The sequence below is a fragment of the Odocoileus virginianus genome, chromosome 30 (assembly GCF_023699985.2).
Source record: "Odocoileus virginianus isolate 20LAN1187 ecotype Illinois chromosome 30, Ovbor_1.2, whole genome shotgun sequence".
Lineage (NCBI taxonomy): Eukaryota > Metazoa > Chordata > Mammalia > Artiodactyla > Cervidae > Odocoileus > Odocoileus virginianus.
Window position 1 is genome coordinate 32,690,929 of NC_069703.1, and position 19,957 is coordinate 32,710,885.

A 19,957-nucleotide genomic window follows, 5' to 3' on the forward strand; every position below is an offset into this window, starting at 1 on the left:
AGAGCCTGGGAAAAAATTAAACCAATTCTGTGAGGTAAAACTGATCCAGGGGCTTCCCTGGTGGTTCAGTGGTAAAACATCCACTTGTCAATGTGAAGACACAGGTTCAATCCCTCATCCAGGAAGATCCCACATGCCAAGGAGCAACAAAGCCTGTGTGCCGCAACTCCTGAGCCTGTGCTCTAGAAACCGGGAGCCACACAACTGAGCCCACAGTGCCACCAGCTACTGAAGCCCACACGCCCCAGAGCCTGTGCTCCGCACCAAGAGAAGCCACCGCAATAGGAAGCCCGCACACCGCAACCAGAGTAGGCCCCACACCCCGCAATGAGAGAAAGCCCACACAGCAACGAAGACCCAGCAACAGCTAAACATAAATAAAAGAAAATAAATGAAGTTTTCAAAGAAATTCTAGTTGTGGCATTAGACATAACTTAAAAATGAAAAAACAAAAAAGAACTGATCCAAGACCCACTATCGGAGGATGAGGAAATAAAAAGGCTTAGAAGAGATTCTAAAGACTCCCAGATCTTTAACCGACAGGAAACCAAGCACCTAGAGCAGCAATCCTCAAAACTACTCCTGCACATTCCATCACAGAAACTCCCCCAGGTTAACAAAGCTATCTGAAAAGGGCAACTATTTCCAGTTCTGTATTCCTTAAATGAATGAGTCAAACCTGCTAACACCAGAAGGAACAAGGATAATAAAATGCCTCATTTTCAGGGCCATCAACATGAAGCTTCTTCATGAAAATGAAATCCATTTGCCTACAACCCAAAGACTGGTTTCTAATGCAATTTCAATAACCCTTCCACACTTCACAAGTCACAGCTGAATTGGTATCTACCACCGTGAGCTCAAAAACTTCCCAAATACTGTATAATGAAATACATCAACATTTGAAAAATCTGCATAACTTATTGAGCTATTATCTTCCAGACAACCAACGCATGGTGTTACAAAATCTGCTTGGGTAAAAGATCCATTCAAAGTACACTACAAACCAATGGATTTAAGTGCATTAAAAGTTCATGGACAAGGTTTAGGTTCCAAACTGAAATTAACCTTTAAAAAACTACCACTTTCAAGTTTCGGTATAATAAAAAAGAATATCCACAATTATCTGAGAAAGACATTAAAATACTCCTTTCCAAGCTCCTTCAAACAAACACTGTATAGCAGAATGAATGCAGAAGCAGATAACAGTTATTTCTATTCCACTACAAATTAAAGAGATTTGCAAAAATATAAAATGCTACTAATTTTTGTTTTGAAAAGTGGTTATTTTTCACTTTTCAAACTAAGTTAATCCATAATGGATTTGTCTTTTTTTTAACTAAGTGGTTATTTTTAATTTTTCTTTATTGTCTAATATTACAAATATCAACAGACATAGCCCACATAAGAAAAGCTCTCTGAGGTCCTCAAAAATATTTAAGAATGTCCTCAATAATATTTAACAATGCACAGGGGAGAAAAAAATCTGAGAACCACCATTGTAAGCCGTTGGTTTTCCCTGTGTTTCCTGTGGAAATTGAGTTTCTTGGAACACAGTTTCCAATCTTTAGAATTCAAATATATGGGAAGTTTTCACTTCCGCAACAGATTTTTTTGCATCCACTGCTCTAAGAGCTCCCATAAATTTATAAAAGCTTCTTTCACACAGTCAGTATCAGGTGACTCAGCTTATTCACTCATTAATAAGTTGACTCCTAAATATTTCCCATTCCTTTCTCATATCTATTTTCTAATTAGATTGGAAGTTTTTCACAATATCCATCTTTCATTTTACTTCTCCCCACAGTCCTCCTACTGTATACAGCAGGGACTAAACATGTGCTGCCCCTGTACCAGTGACTTACAACCACTTTCAGAATAAAGTGTTATTTTTTTTAAAAAGCCAAAAAGTACATCTCAAGGATTTCTATACAGAAGAGTCCTCAATCATTCAAGAAGATCCTAATGGCACTCTGAATAGCAGTATATACTAATTCTTGTAACTATCAAATATGGCATCTGCCATCATGACCTTTTTTTTTAATAGTTGAGGTCATCTGAGAAGGGGCTGAGTTAAAAGATTTCCATGATCCATTACTACCCTCACATTCTAAGACTTGGATTCTTTTTATTCTCAATCCCAGTATTAAATAATGCTGGACCCTATGGTGGTTTAGGGGTTGGAAGATGAGTCAGCAGGTGAAGCCATTTGTGAGAGGCAGTTTCATTACACTTCGAACAACAGACAAGCCAGCAAAAGACAGCTGCCATTGTTTACATTGCTGAACATGCTGTTGGGTTTCACAGGCCTATAAAACCATCTATTGTCCAAGCTCCATTTTCCTTAGTTAAGGGCTAAGAAGCATCAGACTTAGCTACCAGCTCCTAAAGCACAGTGAACAATCTCTTTTCTCAGAGCAAAAATAATATAAGTGTCTAAGAGCATTCGAAAACCATTCTTGCAACTAGGAGTGTGTCTCTGATCGCAATAACCCATTAGACTACTACTGTGATACATGTTCAAACGTAAGAAAATGTGCTTCCAATAAGAAAAATAAGAGGATTTTTTAACCACATAATATAGTTAACTAGAGCATCGTTCAGTGCTTATTCAAAGGAACTGAAAACAAGTGGATAAAATATGAATTACTAATCTTTTTTGAGAGTCAGAGAAGCCAAATAACCTGACACTCAATGGAATTACCTTCTCCAGTTCTGGTTCAACTCAGTTTCACTTCTCAGAACCAAAGGTGTTTCACCTTTAAGAATCTTTCTGTCATAAGAAGGATCCCCTCCAAGTATATTTTTCAAAGCTGTGATTTCCAATAAAGTACTGGACTGAGAAACAACTCCTAATTGCTTTCTGGTTTCAATTCCAGTGGTTTATCCAGGCATTGTCTGTGTACGTGCGCGTGTGTGCACACACTCAGTCGCTCAGCCATGTCCAACTGCTTGTGACCAAAACACTAGAGTGGGCTGCCATTTCCTCCTTCAGTGGATCATCCTGACACAGGAACCAAACCCACGTGTCCCGTGTCTCCTGCACTGGCAGGTGGATTCTTTACCACCGAGCCACCTGGGAAGTCCCATCTATGCGTTACACCGTAATAATTTCCCTTTCATTTCTAAGGCAGTCAAATTAACCTCATATTTCAAATTCCAAGCTCAACTAACAGGGAGATATAGATATATGCAATACATATATGTATCTATGATAAAAGATGCCCTGTTAGCTAGCCAGCAGGTACTTTCACTATTAAGTAAAGAAAAGCCTTTACTTAAGTACCAAGACAATACACCTTTTAAACTATAAAATGACAAGCTATCTGCTATGAACCTGTTACTAACCATGCACTAACTGTAAACAAAGACTGAAACTTAAATTAGAACTAAACATGTTTTTTAAAATCAAGTCCAAGTGATCTTTAAGTGCAGGTTGGGGAACAACCCTGGAAATTTGCCTAGCTCCAAGCCTCTTGAACAAACATATCTATATATAGTTCATAAATCTGAAAAACTGCAGACAAAAAAAGTAAACAAACTGAAAAATCACCCTTAGGAAAAGCATATACAATCTATCTTAAAAGTCCCAAGTAAAAATTGTAACTCACATTATCAACCTTGGATTTTAATTATTTACTAAACTTAGATAATCTGGTCCTCTCTCCTAACAACCTTCCAGAATGGCCCTCCTAAACACAATCTCGCCACATCATTCCCCAGCTCACAGCTCTGATGGCTCCGCGCCGTCACCTGGGTGAAATCCACAGACAGAGGAGCCCAACGTGCTACAATCCATAGGGCTGCAAGGAGCTGGACACCACTTAGCGACTAGACCACCACCACTAGTATGGTGTATATGGTCTTTTCTGCGGCCTCTGATTTTCCACTTCTCCCCTCCCAACTGTTGTCTCAGCAATGATAAACAAGTCATTTGTCACTGTCCTGAGTCTCTCCATGTGCTGATTCCTGGCTGAAATACTCCTTGTCCTATCATCATCCTTCATATGGCTCATTCACCCTTCCGGCTTAAGTTTAGAAATATCCCTTTCTCCAGGAAGCCTCTTCCCTCATTCCTCCCAGCTCTCTCCCACCCTACCCTCTTAAGTCAAGTGACCCCCCTCCTCAGCACCTGCAAAAATCTCAGAGAAAAAGAAAGGGATGATATGATCATCCTTTCCTTTTCACTTCCCTCTAGCCTGGATGTACAGCAGAAAAACCCTGGAAAAATCTTTAATGGACCCAGCATACAATCTCCATGCCTCCTGTCTATCTCAACCCATTCAGCACAATCTTCACCTTCTTGTAACAACCAAACGTGTTAGTAGGGTTTAAGTCTTCAAAAAACCTCCACCTGCTACAGATGAAAGTAGAGACTGTTTGCTACACTGCACATTCACTGGCTTCCATTTCAATCAAGCAGCTCTGACCACCCCAAACACAACCTGTGCCATTTCCTACCTGCTATAAACGCATCCTCCCCCAACTGTCTTCTGTCATTCCTCCCAAAATGTCCTTCCCCTTCTGCCTATCCAAGTCCTGCTTCCTATTCCTCTAGTCCTCGCCCATCTTCAGGCCTCTGATCTCCTCACCTCCCTTCAGAAAGCACCTTAAATGTTTAACTGTTTGACTAAAGTATGTAAGAGGCAGAGAGCACACCTCAGGTTTGTTTTAGATCTCCTTCACCAGTTAGCACATACTATTATTTAATAAAACGTGCTCCTTGTTCGCTTAATAAATAATTGCTGTGCCTACTAAGCTTCAGGGACTGTTAGCTAAATCTATCTACCAAAACAATGACCAATACTTCCCTCCTCTGTTCTGCCTCTCACTCTTTTCTCAGGATTCCGTTAGTTCTTTCCTTCTCCCTTCAGCACCCTAACCTTACCATTACCAGGTGCCCTCTTCCACTGAGTTGAGCCTTCTGTTGAATAGCAACTAAGCTACTCTCACAAACATGTTTCTGGAATACAAAAGAAAAATGACCTGCCTCTTCAAATACTGAGAAAAACTGGGAAGAGTGACCAGCAGTATGTTTGTGAAGGCTATTCTGCCACCTGCCAGTTGGCAGCTTCTCACAACTGTTCTTATCACTGACAGGCATTTTCATACACAGTACTATTATGAATAGACCAAAGCCTCAATTTCACTAAAAGCATGGAGAGACTTACTTTTTGCACCTAGACTCTCTGATGAATATATGGTTAACTGAAGAAAAGGGGTTGTTATTTTAAAAGTGCATATAAACTGCAACACTTAATGGCTAAATTTCTATTTCGGTTAAGCTCCTTCAAGTAAAACAATTCACCAGACCTGGCATTCAAAATTTAACAACATAAAAAACAAGGCAGGTAGTCTGTCCATGGGTTCTACAGGGATAACTAGAGTACATCTCTGATTTCAAAGCTCATCAAAAGAATTTACTCTTAGGCAAACTCAAAGAATGTGAAATACATACATCTTCTGACTAAATAAAATTATCAGATGTGAAGTAAAGACACTGGACCTGCAGTTCCCAATAGAACCTAAACATAAAAAGTCCTTCAAATTCACATCTCTGGGAGCAAAACAAGATAAGAACAAAACAAAAAGCTGTACACATTTCGTTCTTTTAGCAACTATGCTAATAGAAGGAATACTTTTAAAATCTGACCAAGTTTTAATATAAATTAAAAACATGACTGCTGGGGAATTCAGATGCTCATCAAGCTCAAAAATAAAACTAAATAATTACACATGATACACTGTGATAACCTAAAGCCATACTGAAAATTGATTTAAAAAAATAATAATAATAATGAATAATGAAAAACTAGAACAACAAAAAAACTTTGCTTTAATTCCCAAATTGTTTCACAATAACAAAAGCTTCTGATACTGTATTGCAAGGTCAAATAAGTCAAGTCCTTTCCCTGGACAGAAACCACTAATGTTGTTTGTTGCCTTATAAAGGCCATCATAAAGTTTAGAAATCATTTACTCTTTCATTATCTCAATCAGAATCAAAACCCTTCGAAAAAGAGAGAGGTACAATTTTCCTCATTTTACAGATGAGAAAACTGGAACTCAAGGAGATTATGGGGTTCACCATGACAACATGGCTATCTTCATGTAAGAAAAGAGATAAAAGAAAATACACAGGTATCTACTCATTTGTGTAAAAGAAACACAGAAAAGATAAACCAGAAATTAAGAAATAGGTTACTTCCAAGTATAGGTGGAAAAGAAGAGGGAAACAGGACTTTCTTGATGGTCTAGTGGTTAGGATACCTCTTGCTACACAGGGGACATGGGTTTGATCCCCAGTTCAGGAAGATTCCACGTGCCGTGGCACAGCTAAGCCCGTGTGCCACTGCCACTCATGCTCTGGAGCCCCTAAGACACGACAGCTGAAGCCTTCGAGCCCGAGGGCCTGTGCCCTGCAGCGAGAGAAGCACTGCACTGAGAAGTCCTCCCACCACAACCGGAGAGCAGCCCTCCACCGCCGCAACCAGAGAGCCCAACGAGCCCACGAAGACCCAGCACAGTCAAAACCAAATCAAAAAGAAAAGGCGGGGGGGAGAAAAGAGGGGCAGGAGATTAGTCTTAAAACAAGACGACGAAGAAGAAGGGGAACTGGGCAGCGTAAACAGGAGGCGCGCTCCTCCTCTGAGTGCATTTTTCATCTTTTTTTTTTTAAGTATAATTCGGACTCTTGGAACCAGAGTAATGTTTCACATGCTCAAAACAAACAATCAAAACCAAAAGTAGAAGAAAAGCGTTAGAAATTCTCAAACTCTTTTTGTACTCTTTGTGTACAATGAAGTGAGAAGATTATAGATATGCAGAATCAGGCTTTCATTACTAGAGACATTTAATAAACAAGGAGAAGCGGAATGCTAAAACAAACTGGGTGGCACTGCAGTGGGACTCATATGTATATATAAATACAGAAATACAGATAATGTGTATATAAGTGGGTTAGTATAATACATATATTCCCTAATTTTGTCTGCTGAAAGGGCCTAGAAGCAAGGACATTCTAGTGACACTGAACACAGCTAGGCCTAGAGCTTGGTCACTAACACCATTCTCCAAGAAGAAGGCTCAGGATTTCTTGGAGAAGTGGCTGACTGCAGCACTGAGGCAGGGAAAATACAATATGAACCTGAAACATCGTGTGATGCCAGAAAGTAAAGAAATGCTTTCAAAAGCAGCAAGGGTAGGGTGGCTGGGGTGGGGGGATGAACTCCCTGGCAGTCCAGCGGGTAGGACTCTGTACTTTCACTGGTAGGGGCCTGGGATCAGTTTCCTGGTGGAGAACCAAGATACCACAAGAAGCACAGCACAGCCAAAAAAGAAAAAAAAAAAAAAGGTTGCTAGCTGGGTGGAAAAACACAGGCGCCAATCTGAAAGAACTCCTAATGGCCAAAGTTGGAATAATCTGAGCAACAAAACATATAATGATAATACATATCCATGACTCACTGATGATATAAATATATAATAGACTATATAATAATAAATGGAGGAGAGCTCTTCCTCACAGAAGAATTACAATTAATACATGTGGAAGGAAAGAGAGAATTAGAAAGTCCCAATTAAGCATCCACAAACTTAATAAATGTTGCATGTAATATCCACCAGTTACTAAGATTGGTGTGCCAAAGTCTGAGGAGAACCAGTACTTGCTAAGTCTTCCACAAGACACTTACTATAAGGGTGAGACTGCAACTCCACAGTAGGAAGATCAATCTAACCAAGTAATCACTTCATATTGACCATTCCATACTGACAAGGTGAACCTCTTCATATGATACACTAGGAAAGTGTGCATTTTGGTATCCTTATCAAAATTCATAACCTCATTCAAATCACGAGGAGACATCAAATAAACCCAAAATGAGGGACATTCTACAAAATATCTGATCGGTAACCTTCAAAGGGATCAGTCATGAAAAAGAAAGACAGAGAAACAATGACAGACTAGAGGAGACTAAGCAAAAATAGTAACTAAATGCAGTGTGGGATCCTGGAACAGAAAAAGGATAGTGGAAAAACTGGTAAAAATTCTATTAAGGTCTGCAGCTTAGCTGAAAATACTGTATCAAAGTTAACTTCCTATTCCTGATCACTGTACCTGGTTAGGGAATATGCTAACTGTAGGGGAAGACACAAGAGACGTAAGGGGACACATCCTACTATTTTGGCAGGTTTTCTCCAAGTCTAAATTTACTTCACGTAAAGTCGCTCTTTTTATTTAGTGAGCTGACAATGCTTTGTTCCTACTTAGTTCACATGCTAGTGTCAAAGACCTCTATAATAACTATAACATCAAATACAAATTACTGGACCAATCGATATAAAAGATTTTGGTGCCTCACAAAGCATTTTAGCAACATACTTAGAAATAACATAAACACCCTTAATTTTCTAAGCTACATAATCGTTACCGGGTAAGTCAGTGAGTTAAAGTCGCTCAGTCGTGTCCGACTCTTTGCGACCCCATGGACTATACAGTCCGTGGAATTCTCCAGGCCAGAATACTAGAGAGGGTAGCCCTTCCCTTCTCCAGGGGATCTTCCCAATCAAACCCAGGTCTCCCGCATTGCAGGCGGATGCTTTACCAGCTGAGCCACAAGGGAAGCCCGTTACTGGGTAGGATGAGCATATAATTCACCACGCAAACCAGGGCCATTGCGGGAGAGAGAGGACCTTAGGTTTCCTTGCGAGAAGGCCAAAGTGTGCGTGTTATTCAAGCTGTCAAGTCAGTCTGAGCTGGAATAAACCAGATGCTTAGGGAAGTCATCCTCTCTCCCCTAGCCTCTGAACAAATACCCCTGAGGGGGGGGCCAGGAAGTTAGATCAGGAGACCCCCAAAGGAGGCTTATGTAATGTGAAAATAAGCTACTGCATATTTACATGCTTAGATCTTTTTAATGATTTTTTAAAGAACGTCAAGAATGAAATCACCAACTTTCCAGAACAGCATTCAGCTCTCACTGCCTTGCCTAAAACGTACCACATTCAAGTACACTCACCCAGTCACAGCATAAAGGGTAATAAGCTAAGGTCAAGTACTCCACTGTCTGCTTTAGCAGTTACCTCAGAAAGTTGGACTAGTTCCAAATTCTATTAGTTCTGCAAAAGATCAACAACATAATATTAAGTTATCAGCTGAATATGACATATTAGCCTCAAAGACTCAACAGTATTAACCAGGTATTGATATCCTCAAAATTCCACATAGGGTAATTAAGACCTACTTCCTTTGCATATTTAGTAAGAGCTAAGCTAAGTGAAAGTGAAAGTCTCTCAGTTGTGCCCTACTCTTTGTGACCCCATGGACTATACAGTCCGTGGAATTCTCCAGGCCAGAATACTAGAGAGGGTAGATTTTCCTTTCTCCAGGGGATCTTCCCAACCCAGGGATTGAACCCAGGTCTCCCACATTGCAGGCGGATTCTTTACCAGCTGAGCCACAAGGGAAGTAAACACAATCTTTAAAAACCAACATCCCATCCCCACACTGTAATATTTCAAGTCACTGAGGAAACTGCGTGTGAAAAATCTCCATCCAAAGCAAACAGACCCTGCTGTCATCAGACCTGGAGGTTACAGAGTTTCTTCTTTAATGGGGTCTTTTCCTAAACAGTTAAAAAAACAAAAATCCTACCACACAGAGGATAGCGGTTATTTCTCTATTTTGTTTCTTTATAATAATATATACGTTAGGATAGCCTGAGGATATAGATAAATAAATAAATAATCAAATTTAACTTGAAAATTACATACACACGTTAGGTAGAACTAACATTCTATGTGAAATACAATAACCCAAGAGTTTTTAACTTACAATTTCAATTCTTGACAAGACAACAAAGTAGTCAAATGGCCATACTTTATTTCTTACAAAATTATCACCGCCTAATAGGAATTTACCTTAATGACAGAAGGAGGCAAAATCTCCTTTTGAATAGTTTCAGGCATTATACAAAAGGTAGAAATGGTCAAAGTCTGTTTATTCAATAAGTCATTAAATAGGAGCACATCTCACTAATCTCAAACATTTAATGGATTATTTTTACATGTAGTTCTGTGATGCCATTCCTTCTCTCCTAATCTTTCCTGTTCCTTATTTCAACTTGCACACCTCAACCAAATAAATCTTCAAAACTACTGTTTCATCATCAGTTTTCAATAAATAAAAAAGAAATGCAGCGGGTTTCTGACAGGGTGCCAAGACAATTCAATGAGGATAAAATAATCAAGCAAACAGTACTGAAACAACTGGATATACAAATGCAGAATAAACTCAGACCCTTACTTAACACCATACATACAAATTCAGAATGGATCAGAGACCTAAGTATAAAAACTAAAATTATAAACTTAGAAGCAAACAAAGATGTAAATCTTCATGACCCTGAATTAGGCAAAGCCTTCTTAGACACAATACAAAAGCACAAGTGACAAAAGAGAAACAGATAAATTGGACTTCATCAAAATTAAAAACTTTGGGGCTTCAAAGGACACGATCGAGAAAGTAAAAAATGAAAAAAGGTGACTGACCCACTCAATGGGGGAAAAAAAACTGTAAATGTTATATCTGAAAAGGGACTTGTATCCAGACTATATAAAGAACTCTTACAACTCAATCATAAAAAGACAACTAAGTTAAAAACTGGGCAAAGGATTTGAACAGACATTTCTCCAAAGACAAATGTTCAATAAGCCCACAAAAAATACGCACATCATCACTGGTCATCAAGGAAAAGCAAATCAGAACCACAATGAGATACCACTTTATGCCCATTACAACAGCCTATAATCAAAACATACAATGACAAGTACTGGAATCTTCATATTTTGCTGGTAGGAATGTAAAATGGTAGTAGAAAACAGTTTGGCAGTTCCTCAGAATGTTAAACGTGGAGCTACCTCATAAAACCCAACAACTGTAGTCTTAGGTATCTACTCAAGAAAAATCAAAACATGCATCCACACAAAAACACTCATAATTATATATAACAGTAAATGTTTTAACCACCCAAATGTCCATCAACAGATGAAGAAAACATGACAGCTGGAATATTCTCCAACAATTAAAAAAAGGTTCTCAAACATGTGCTTGAACATAGCTGAACCATGAAAAACTTATGCAGAGAGGAACCACTCACAAAAGACCACTTATCATATTATTCCATTATACAAAATGTCCAGAAAATAGGCAAATCTCTGTAGGCTAATAGTACTTGCCTATGGTTTGGGGGGGGGGGGGGGGGGGGTACTGGTAGTTCTAATGAATTCTTTTGGAAAGTAATGAAAATATTCTAAAATTTATTGCAGTGATGGTTGTAGAATGATGTTAATAAATTAAAAACCACTGAACTGTCTGCTCTAAATGGGTGGCTTGTTATGGTATATGCAAATTATACCTCAACAAAACTGTGCCCCTCCACCACCAAAAAAAGCAATGCTTTATACAAACGAAATCTAACCTTTTCTTTTACTCATTCAAAGTCCTCTAGAATCTGGACCCATTATCTCAAGGATTGTATCACAAGAATCCTCCACTCCAAGCATACTGATCAAGACCCTAACAATCCAGCATGTTACTGCTAAGTCATGTCTGACTCTTTTGCAACCTCACAGACTGTAGCCCACCTGGCTCCTCTATCCATGTGACCTCCCACAGAAGAACATGGGAGTGGGTTGCCATTTCCTTCTCCAGGGGATCTTCCTGACTCAGGGATCAAACCCGTATTTCCTGCACTGGCAGGCGGATTCTTTACCACTTGAGCCACCAGGGAAGCAACAACCCAGCATACACATGCTTATTTCAAGCCCAAATCTTTGTTCCTGCTGATGACCCACTCACCACAATCCTTTCCTCTCTGCCCAACGAAACCCTGACTGTAAACTTAAACTTTTTAATTTTTTAAAAATTCATCTTACAGTTCAAATTCTGTGTCTTCTGTGCTATTTTCTAGGGCCAAGAAAGAGTTGGGGGTCATATCACTCACCCTTTCTTAATATTCCTCCATTCTATCTACAAGTTTCAGTCCTTTCCATTCTCAATGTAAAAAATATTGTACTGGCTCAAAACTGTACTTATTTCTACTGTGATGGAGTGTTGATCCCACGTTGTCATACCAAAATTCTGGTTGTTCCAATGCTTCAATCTTATTTCCTGAGCCCTGCATGAGACCCTATATGGTCTTATCCTCCCTCCAATCACTCCATATAAATATCAACATTTTCTGAAAATCGGATATACATGTACTGCTACTGCTACTGGTAAGTCGCTTCAGTCATATCCAACTCTGTGCGACCCCACAGATAGCAGCCCACCAGGCTCCCCTGTCCCTCGGATTCTCCAGGCAAGAATACTGGAGTGGGGTGCCACTGCCTTCTCCAATGCATGAAAGTGAGAAGTGAAAGTGAAGTCGCTCAGTCATGTCTGACTCTTAGCGATCCCATGGATTGCAGCCTACCAGGCTCCTCCGTCCATGGGATTTTCCAGGCAAGAATACTGGAATGGGGTGCCATTGCCTTCTCTGATATACATGTACACATGTATACAATTCCTAACTGAAAAATAACACCCTGTTCACATCTTTTTAAAGTATGTTTAAATATATGGATGAAGATGGAGTCAAAGGAATAATTTTTTAAATGCAAATAACTGTAGGGGGGAAGTCTGTGAAGTTATGTTGCTTAGTCACTAAGTCGTGTCAGAGTCTTTGTGATCCCAGGGACTATAGCCCATCAGGCTCCTCTGTCCATGGGATTTCCCAGACAAGAATACTGGAGTGGGCTGCTATTTCATCCTCCAGGGGATCTTCTCCACCCAGGGATCAAATCCATGTCTTCTGCATTGGCAGGCGGATTCTTTACCTCTGAGCCACCAGAGAAGCCCCTATGAAGTTATGTCAATACACTTAATGTTATAAATAACACAAAATATTATAGGCACAGTAACTCAAAAATGTCTGACTTATTGATAAAGATTTCAACCCTCCTCTTCCTAATGGGCAGTCATAACTTCTGAGCTACAAGGCAAAGGTAAAAGAATATTCTCAAGAAAACCTTTCCAAAGCAACAAAAATAGTTCATTCCAAATTGATGAAGAATAAAACTACTCAAAAACTAGTTTCTGGGAAAAAAAAAAAAAAAAACTAGTTTCTGTTGGCAGATAGTTAAGCAACAAAATAAGCAAGATATAAAACTGTATGTAATTTGACCTTAAGTTATGTTACAAAAAAGGGCAGATTTTAAGTCCATTAAAATTAAAGTCCATACAAAAAAGGACAAAAAATATACCAAAATGTTAAACAGTGGGCATCTCTATATACTAAGATTATGGCTGACTTCCTTTTTACTTTTCTATATTTTTCAAACCTTGCTGAATTGATGTATTATTATTAAAAGTATAAAACAAAAATTTTAACAGTAACATTTGACTGTTTTTTCTCCTTGGCCTTTATATAAACTAATTCTCAGTATCTATACTTCAAATGCAATCCAACTACTTTAGACGGCTTTGCAAACTAGGTCAATGCTTATGCCATCTCAAAGGAAATTATGGAACTATTTTCAATTCCATTACACATCAGTGCAAACAATTTTAGGGCAGCTTTGAGTACCAGAATTGTTGTGATGTCACCTATATTATCTCAAAACTTACCTTAAACTGATTCCTAGACTCTTAAGTTAACATTTCATTCAACAAACATTTACAGACTTCCGACTACCTGCCAAGCACAGTTATAGGTGCTGGCAACTCAACAGAGTGAACAAAAAACAAAAATCTCTGCCTTTAAGGGGTTTACATTCTCTGTAGATAAAATTTAATGTCTCAGAAGAGTCAGGGAACACCCACGCAGGGCTCAAAAAAGTACAAAACAACTACTAGTTAATAAAGATCATAAAAACTGATAAGTTTCGAATGTACTTTACATAGCTCAAACCATCTCAAATTTCAGCTAAGGGTATAGGAAAGTGAAAAATTCCTTCTGACTGGCAGCAAGCCAAAGAACTAGGAACCAACTGAGAATTCAGAAGTATCTCAGGATCCTGCAATATTTCATCCACGCAAATTCCAGCTGCAGTTTATTCACTGCCTGAAGTCAGGCGCCTGCCTAATAATCAGGAAATACTTCATTTCCTATTATATTGACTCAAAGCATCATTCCTAAAGTAAAAATAGAGACCGGTCCTCACCACAGGCGTTTGTTTCAGAACATACTTTCTCCCTCATACCTCATAATGAACTAGCTGGGTCATCCCCCAGAGCAAGCCACCATCCGACATGGCAACCTTATTTATAGCCTCGAGTCATCCCACCACAGACCATAAAGTCTTCACTACTAAAGTCACAGAAGTATTTCAATCTGTTTGGCTAAATCTAACATTAACAAGACAAAAACCAGACGCTTCTTATATGAGCAAGCTGCCTTCCCTGTGGTCCATGTTAGAATGCCTCTAGTATCAGTTAAGTCACCACAGAAACGTGTCACTGACCATCAAACAGACTAAGAAACCGTTAATAGGTCTCTATAAATCCTTCCCATCTACTTGCAAGAACAAAACAAATCCTCAAACCATAATCTTCAGAATTAAAAGCCACTACAAAAAAAAAAGCCCCTACAATTCAAGAGGATCACTTAGTAAACTAGTCTAACCTCTTCATTTCAGAGGAAGGGAAACTGATGCCCAAAGCAGTTACATGACCAGTCCAAGATAACACATTAAAATGGAAAAGCCAAACTCAAATCCAGATTTTTTTTTTAAACTCCCTATCAGCTGACCGTCTCAATACACCAAGTGAAATCTACTTATATTTTGGGGCCAGCAGGTACTGCTTCCAAGCCATTCTAGTATCAGAAGGGCAGGGGATATTATAGGATGACTGGGAAGGAGACTAGGAAAGAACCAACCACAGAAATCAGGATCTGATATATTAACATCAATGCATCTTCTCATATTCTCATATTATGATGTTTAAGATATTTTCAATCTATAGCAACTGTGTTTTGATTGCCATGTTCTCTGGTATGTCTTTCTAGCTTCTCCGCCACTTCTAAAAACCTAAAACATGCCTGAAACCCTTTCAGTACTAACATTCTATGTAGCAGCAACAGCAAAGGAACTGGGAAAAGTTAGCTGGCAGAGGAGAAAGCTCTCTAAACCTTGGGTAATTCTTACTCATCCTTCTAATTTAGCTCAGGATTTCTTGTAGGAAGCCCTAATTCCCCCTTGCCCCTAGGCTAGGCTCTTAGACCAGAGTAATTGTACTTGCCTCACGCTATTCCGTCGTTCACCTGTCTGGACCCAGTTCTTTGAGGGCAAGGACTTCAACCCGAGACCTACACTGAGTGTGCTGGATGAACTGCACAGTAGGTGCTGGATGAACGAACAATTTTTAAACTTGCCACTTAAAGCACCAATATAAACAGCTAAAAGGTGGCAACCCTATTCTGATTTAAAACACGGTTTTCAATAACATTTTTTAGCAGGTCTTTTTGTAAAAATCTTATCAGAGACCCCAGTGTGGAAAAGCAACTTATTGGTCCTCAGGTAATTTAAGTTCTCCGAGTTTGATGGAAAATACCAGTGAGCCTAGTACAGGGCATAGCAGCAGCAGAGGCAAGAGCTGATGCGAATCAGGCATCTAACTTTGTTCCTTCTTCATCTCCATCTTGTGTCACTCTCCCACCCTCCCTCCCAAGAGGAGGGAGATCTGGGTCTCAAAGCAGATCCATCTTTGTTGATGGTGGGGCTTAGGAGTAAATAGACTACTGGCCACTGCATAAGCTACACAGTTCTAGTTGCTAGTTATACAGGTATTTTGAGAGATGGCTTGCTAACATCTGAACAAGCAGAAACATGCACTGAATCAAATGTGGCAGGCCTATTCCTATGCTTCAAGGCTCAAGGAGGTAAAGATAACCTACTTGTCTAGCTGTATGTAGCTATGAGCTAATTAAAACATGGTACAGCATCACTGCACTTTAGGTTACTCCACAGAGATCCTTTACTTTATACAGACTTCCTCTAGCTATAAAATACGGGAGGGCATCCTTGCTGCCCTCACTCTCACACGCACACTTGGTAAGAAGTAGCCCAGCACACAGAAAGGACATCCATAAGCCTTAGGACCACAGTCTGAACCACAGTTCGCTACCTACTAGATAGATGACCTTGAGAACGTTACTTACATTCTCTGAAATTCAGTTTCCTCTGAACTTCAGTTTCCTCATCAGTAAAACAGAGAACATTAGAGTTCTTGTGCAAATTAATGAAATCATATATGTACAGCTCCTAGAACAGTAGGCACTCAATAAATAAACACCATTATTATCACTCAGATTTAGCTTTGATGGAGGCAAAAAGAAGAAAGCAAATGTTACTGGTTTCAGCCTATAAAACTGAAAATCAACACAGAATGCAAAAAAGGGAAAACTATAGTACCGAAAATAAAGAGAATATTTGCTTTTAATGTATGTCATATCTAAGACAAAAGAGCTGAGGACACAAGTCATTTGGGGGTCACCACAGGCCTTTACCAAATTAAGTTTCTTTAAAGAACTTACTGCTCTGATTTTCTTAACCAAACCAACTCCCCCTAAACAGTAACTAGACTCCCCAGAAGTGTCAGCAGCCCTGAGAGAAATTACATCCTGAAGCCTTTCCATATAAATAGAACATTGAGTATTCATAACAGACCGCAAAATTGTTCTGTTTAAGTCAGAACTACTTGGGCACTTGAATTCAAACTCATTTATCTTCAATTATCTCAAGGGTGAGCAATTTCCATCTAAAGAACTAGGCTTTTAATGAGGACCCAAGAACTCCCTGAAAAATGTTAGCAAGATTTTCTATGCATGTACAATTTTCTCTGGAGAGGGACTACAAGGTTTTATCAAAATGTCAAAGTTGTTTGTTACCTAGAAAAGGTTAAGAATCAGCATGAGGTTCTCAGTAGAGCCTCCTGGAACCTCACACTGGGAAGGTGAGGTGAGCAAATCTCAAGGCAAGGATCCCCAAGTGCCAATTTCATAAACTATTCACACTGGATTATGTTATAGAAACTCTAAGCATATTTCTCGCTTGGCATCAGCCCTTTTTGTATCGGGGTTTATCTTCTTTCATCCTCACCGTCCCCACCCACCCTCCGCCAAGGCCCATCCACCCCTGGACAGGTCCCATCCAGCCTCTCGGCAGCCAAGGACCTCCACCTGACAGGGCCTTAGGAGCCTGCTGCATTAAGCTTCAATTCCAACTGATTAGCATTTCCGATTTGCAGTTGAACACTGAGTACAAACGAAGCACAGACATCGTTACATGAGTCTCCTTATATTTTTACAGATTTAAAATGCTATCTAAACTTATTAATTCAAACACAACTACACCAGTACATTCTGAAGAACTGGAGTTAATCAAGCCACAGAAAGGGCAACTCCAACTCTGCACTCCAGTCTCAATGCTTCGATGTGTATCAATTTATATGATGATCACTTTTATCAAACAAATACAAATCCCCACATTCCCTCAGTGTAGAAAAGCAAAATTACCCTATTTCAATCCATTTTTAGCCAATTCCCCATTACCACGGATAACATTCCACCACTGGCATGTTATAATGAAATCTGTAATCTACACTTCATATACTTACAAGCTTTCAGATTTAGCAATTGTAATCTTTCAATGTGTAAAGCAAATAAAAGATAACAGAACTGTGAAATACATCAAGAAGAAAATTTAATCTTACTTCACTGACATGAGCCAAAGTAAAAAAAAGCCACATAAAACTAAGTAACCTATATTACTACATTTAGATCTATCTCCTTTAACAACTGTTGCAGTATTACTAACTTATATTGCAACAAACTCACAACTTTTAAAAGTCCTTCCTTTGTGAAATGCACTTGTAAAAGCACACTTGAAACACTTAAGTATCCAAATAATGCCACTAAACTCACCAAGCACTGTCAGACTCAGCACCTCGGTCCTTACACTTTGTAGCCAAGAACACATAACTACAGGCCGCCTTTCATATGTTTAATTTCCCAAACAGCTCCAAGATGGAGGTAACGAATAATTTACTTGGTGGCACAGTATAGAAACTTAAAGAGCGCTAACCAAGTATGGGCAATCAAGATAAAAAAAAACCCTGAAATTAAAAAGGAATTTAAACTCACAAAGCATTAAGTGAAGATATCTTTAAGAGATCCAATACTGGATTCTACCTTGAAGTAGGAGTATCAGTCAGTCTCCCCCACCCCCCAAAGTAAAGCAACTAGGGACACTGATCAAAACTAACCAGGTTTTTAACGGGCAGCAAACACTATGGAATCACTAACCAGTCTCATCAGTGAGCAATTCTTAATTAAACAGAATCATGCAGTTAAACATTATGAAATCAGTACACACATCACACTGGAACGGAATTTATCTTACCCTGCGCCACACTGCTTGGATTGAAAAAATGTGGACTAACAATATTCAAAGCACAGACAAAATGGCACTTGACAGAAACCAAAACGATGACCTGAGATGACTAGAGGGGGAGATACCTTTCCCTTCTCAAAGTAATGGATACAGACAAGAATCAAACTACAGACTGTGAAATAATCTGTGGACCTCACAGCAGTTAGTTTCGCTTGCTCCAACACCCTACTCTCTCTAATAGTCAAACACACGATGACACAAATACAAAAACACAACACATCTAAACATCCAATAATTATTTATTGATTTACATAAATACAACGGATTGGGGGGAGGGGTGTATAATGAAATGTTACTCTCAGGTAGGTAATAATGCCTTTCTAATTCTCCGTGGAATTCATGAACTCAACGTTTTACCTTCACCCGCTGGTTTTTAACTAAAATACCTCGTCACCAAGTCTTTTCAATCAAAGCTGTGCAAAAACTCTACAGTCGAGCAAATAACATGAGATTAGACATATTCAACACTAGACTTTTCAGCCAGGAACCACGGTACCCTCCAGATATCAGGCCTAGGAAGAGTAAATTCAAGCCCTTTAAAAATATTCAGCATTTAACACCAGTCTTCCAAGAAGTGAGACTTTTGGGGGTGATGGGTAATGTCAGTTAACTTCCTCTTCCTTTAAAAAAGGTCAAAGACAGGGAAGCGTCCGGCGTAACATTTCCTCCTTAGATCGCGTTCCACCACAAACCACATCACAACTCTCCCAATCGCTAAAAAAAAAAAAAAAAAAAAAAAAAACACTAGCCAGAGGGAGTGCTTTCTGCAAAATTTCACCGTAGACTGAAAATCCGACTTACCTTTGGAACGAGCTGAGTTTAGTTTCACACGGGAAATTTACCAATAAAGTTTATTATGTATTAACCACGATAATCAAGGAAGCCCACCATGCCCCGCTGCAGCGGGAGCTGAAGGGAGATCAGGAGGAGGGTGTCGTCCTTACAACAATCAGAGAAAAAGCCTTCCCTGCGGGGCTGGTCACAGGCACCAGCAAATTCGGCCTAATAAAAGGGGGGGGGGGGGGGTCGGGTTTCGAGGGGAGGAGACACGAGAAGGGGGAAACGGTGTCTCCCACCCCGCCCCGGCTCCAAAAGGGAAGGGCTGCAGAAGCAAGGCCGATAGAGCTAGTCTGCACAGTAGTGCAGAGGGTCCGGGGGAGGGGGGAGTTCCCCATCCCCCGCAGAGCTGCTGCCAGGGCACCCCCAAAAGCTCCGGCGCCAGGTCGGGTGCGTGGGCTGGAGGAGAAGCGTCCCTGCCCCTGGCTGGGCAGTGGTTGCGGGCAGGAGAGTCCCCGGAGGGGCCACAGTCCCCGACACCCCTAACCCCGGTCCACGGCGAAGCGAGCCGAAGGGCTGGCAGGAAGGTGAAAAGGATACTGTTGGGGCGCCTGGGTCTGGAGGGCCCTGATGTTCGGGTGAGGAGGGGCCGCCGCTGCTGCCGCCGCCGCCGCCGCCGCTGCCG

At 40.0% G+C, this 19,957-nt stretch overlaps 1 protein-coding gene across 3 annotated transcripts in view; it reads right to left on the bottom strand.

The window, feature by feature from the left end:
• The window catches only part of EIF4G3 (eukaryotic translation initiation factor 4 gamma 3), a 348,977-nt gene extending 329,022 nt beyond the window's left edge, over window positions 1–19,955 (bottom strand). For all 3 annotated transcript variants that reach the window (XM_070458865.1, XM_070458866.1, XM_070458863.1), the window contains exon 1: window positions 19,873–19,955. The gene's annotated coding sequence lies outside the window, so the exon portion shown is untranslated. The remainder of the gene's footprint in view (window positions 1–19,872) is intronic.
• Window positions 19,956–19,957: the final 2 nt, after the last annotated feature.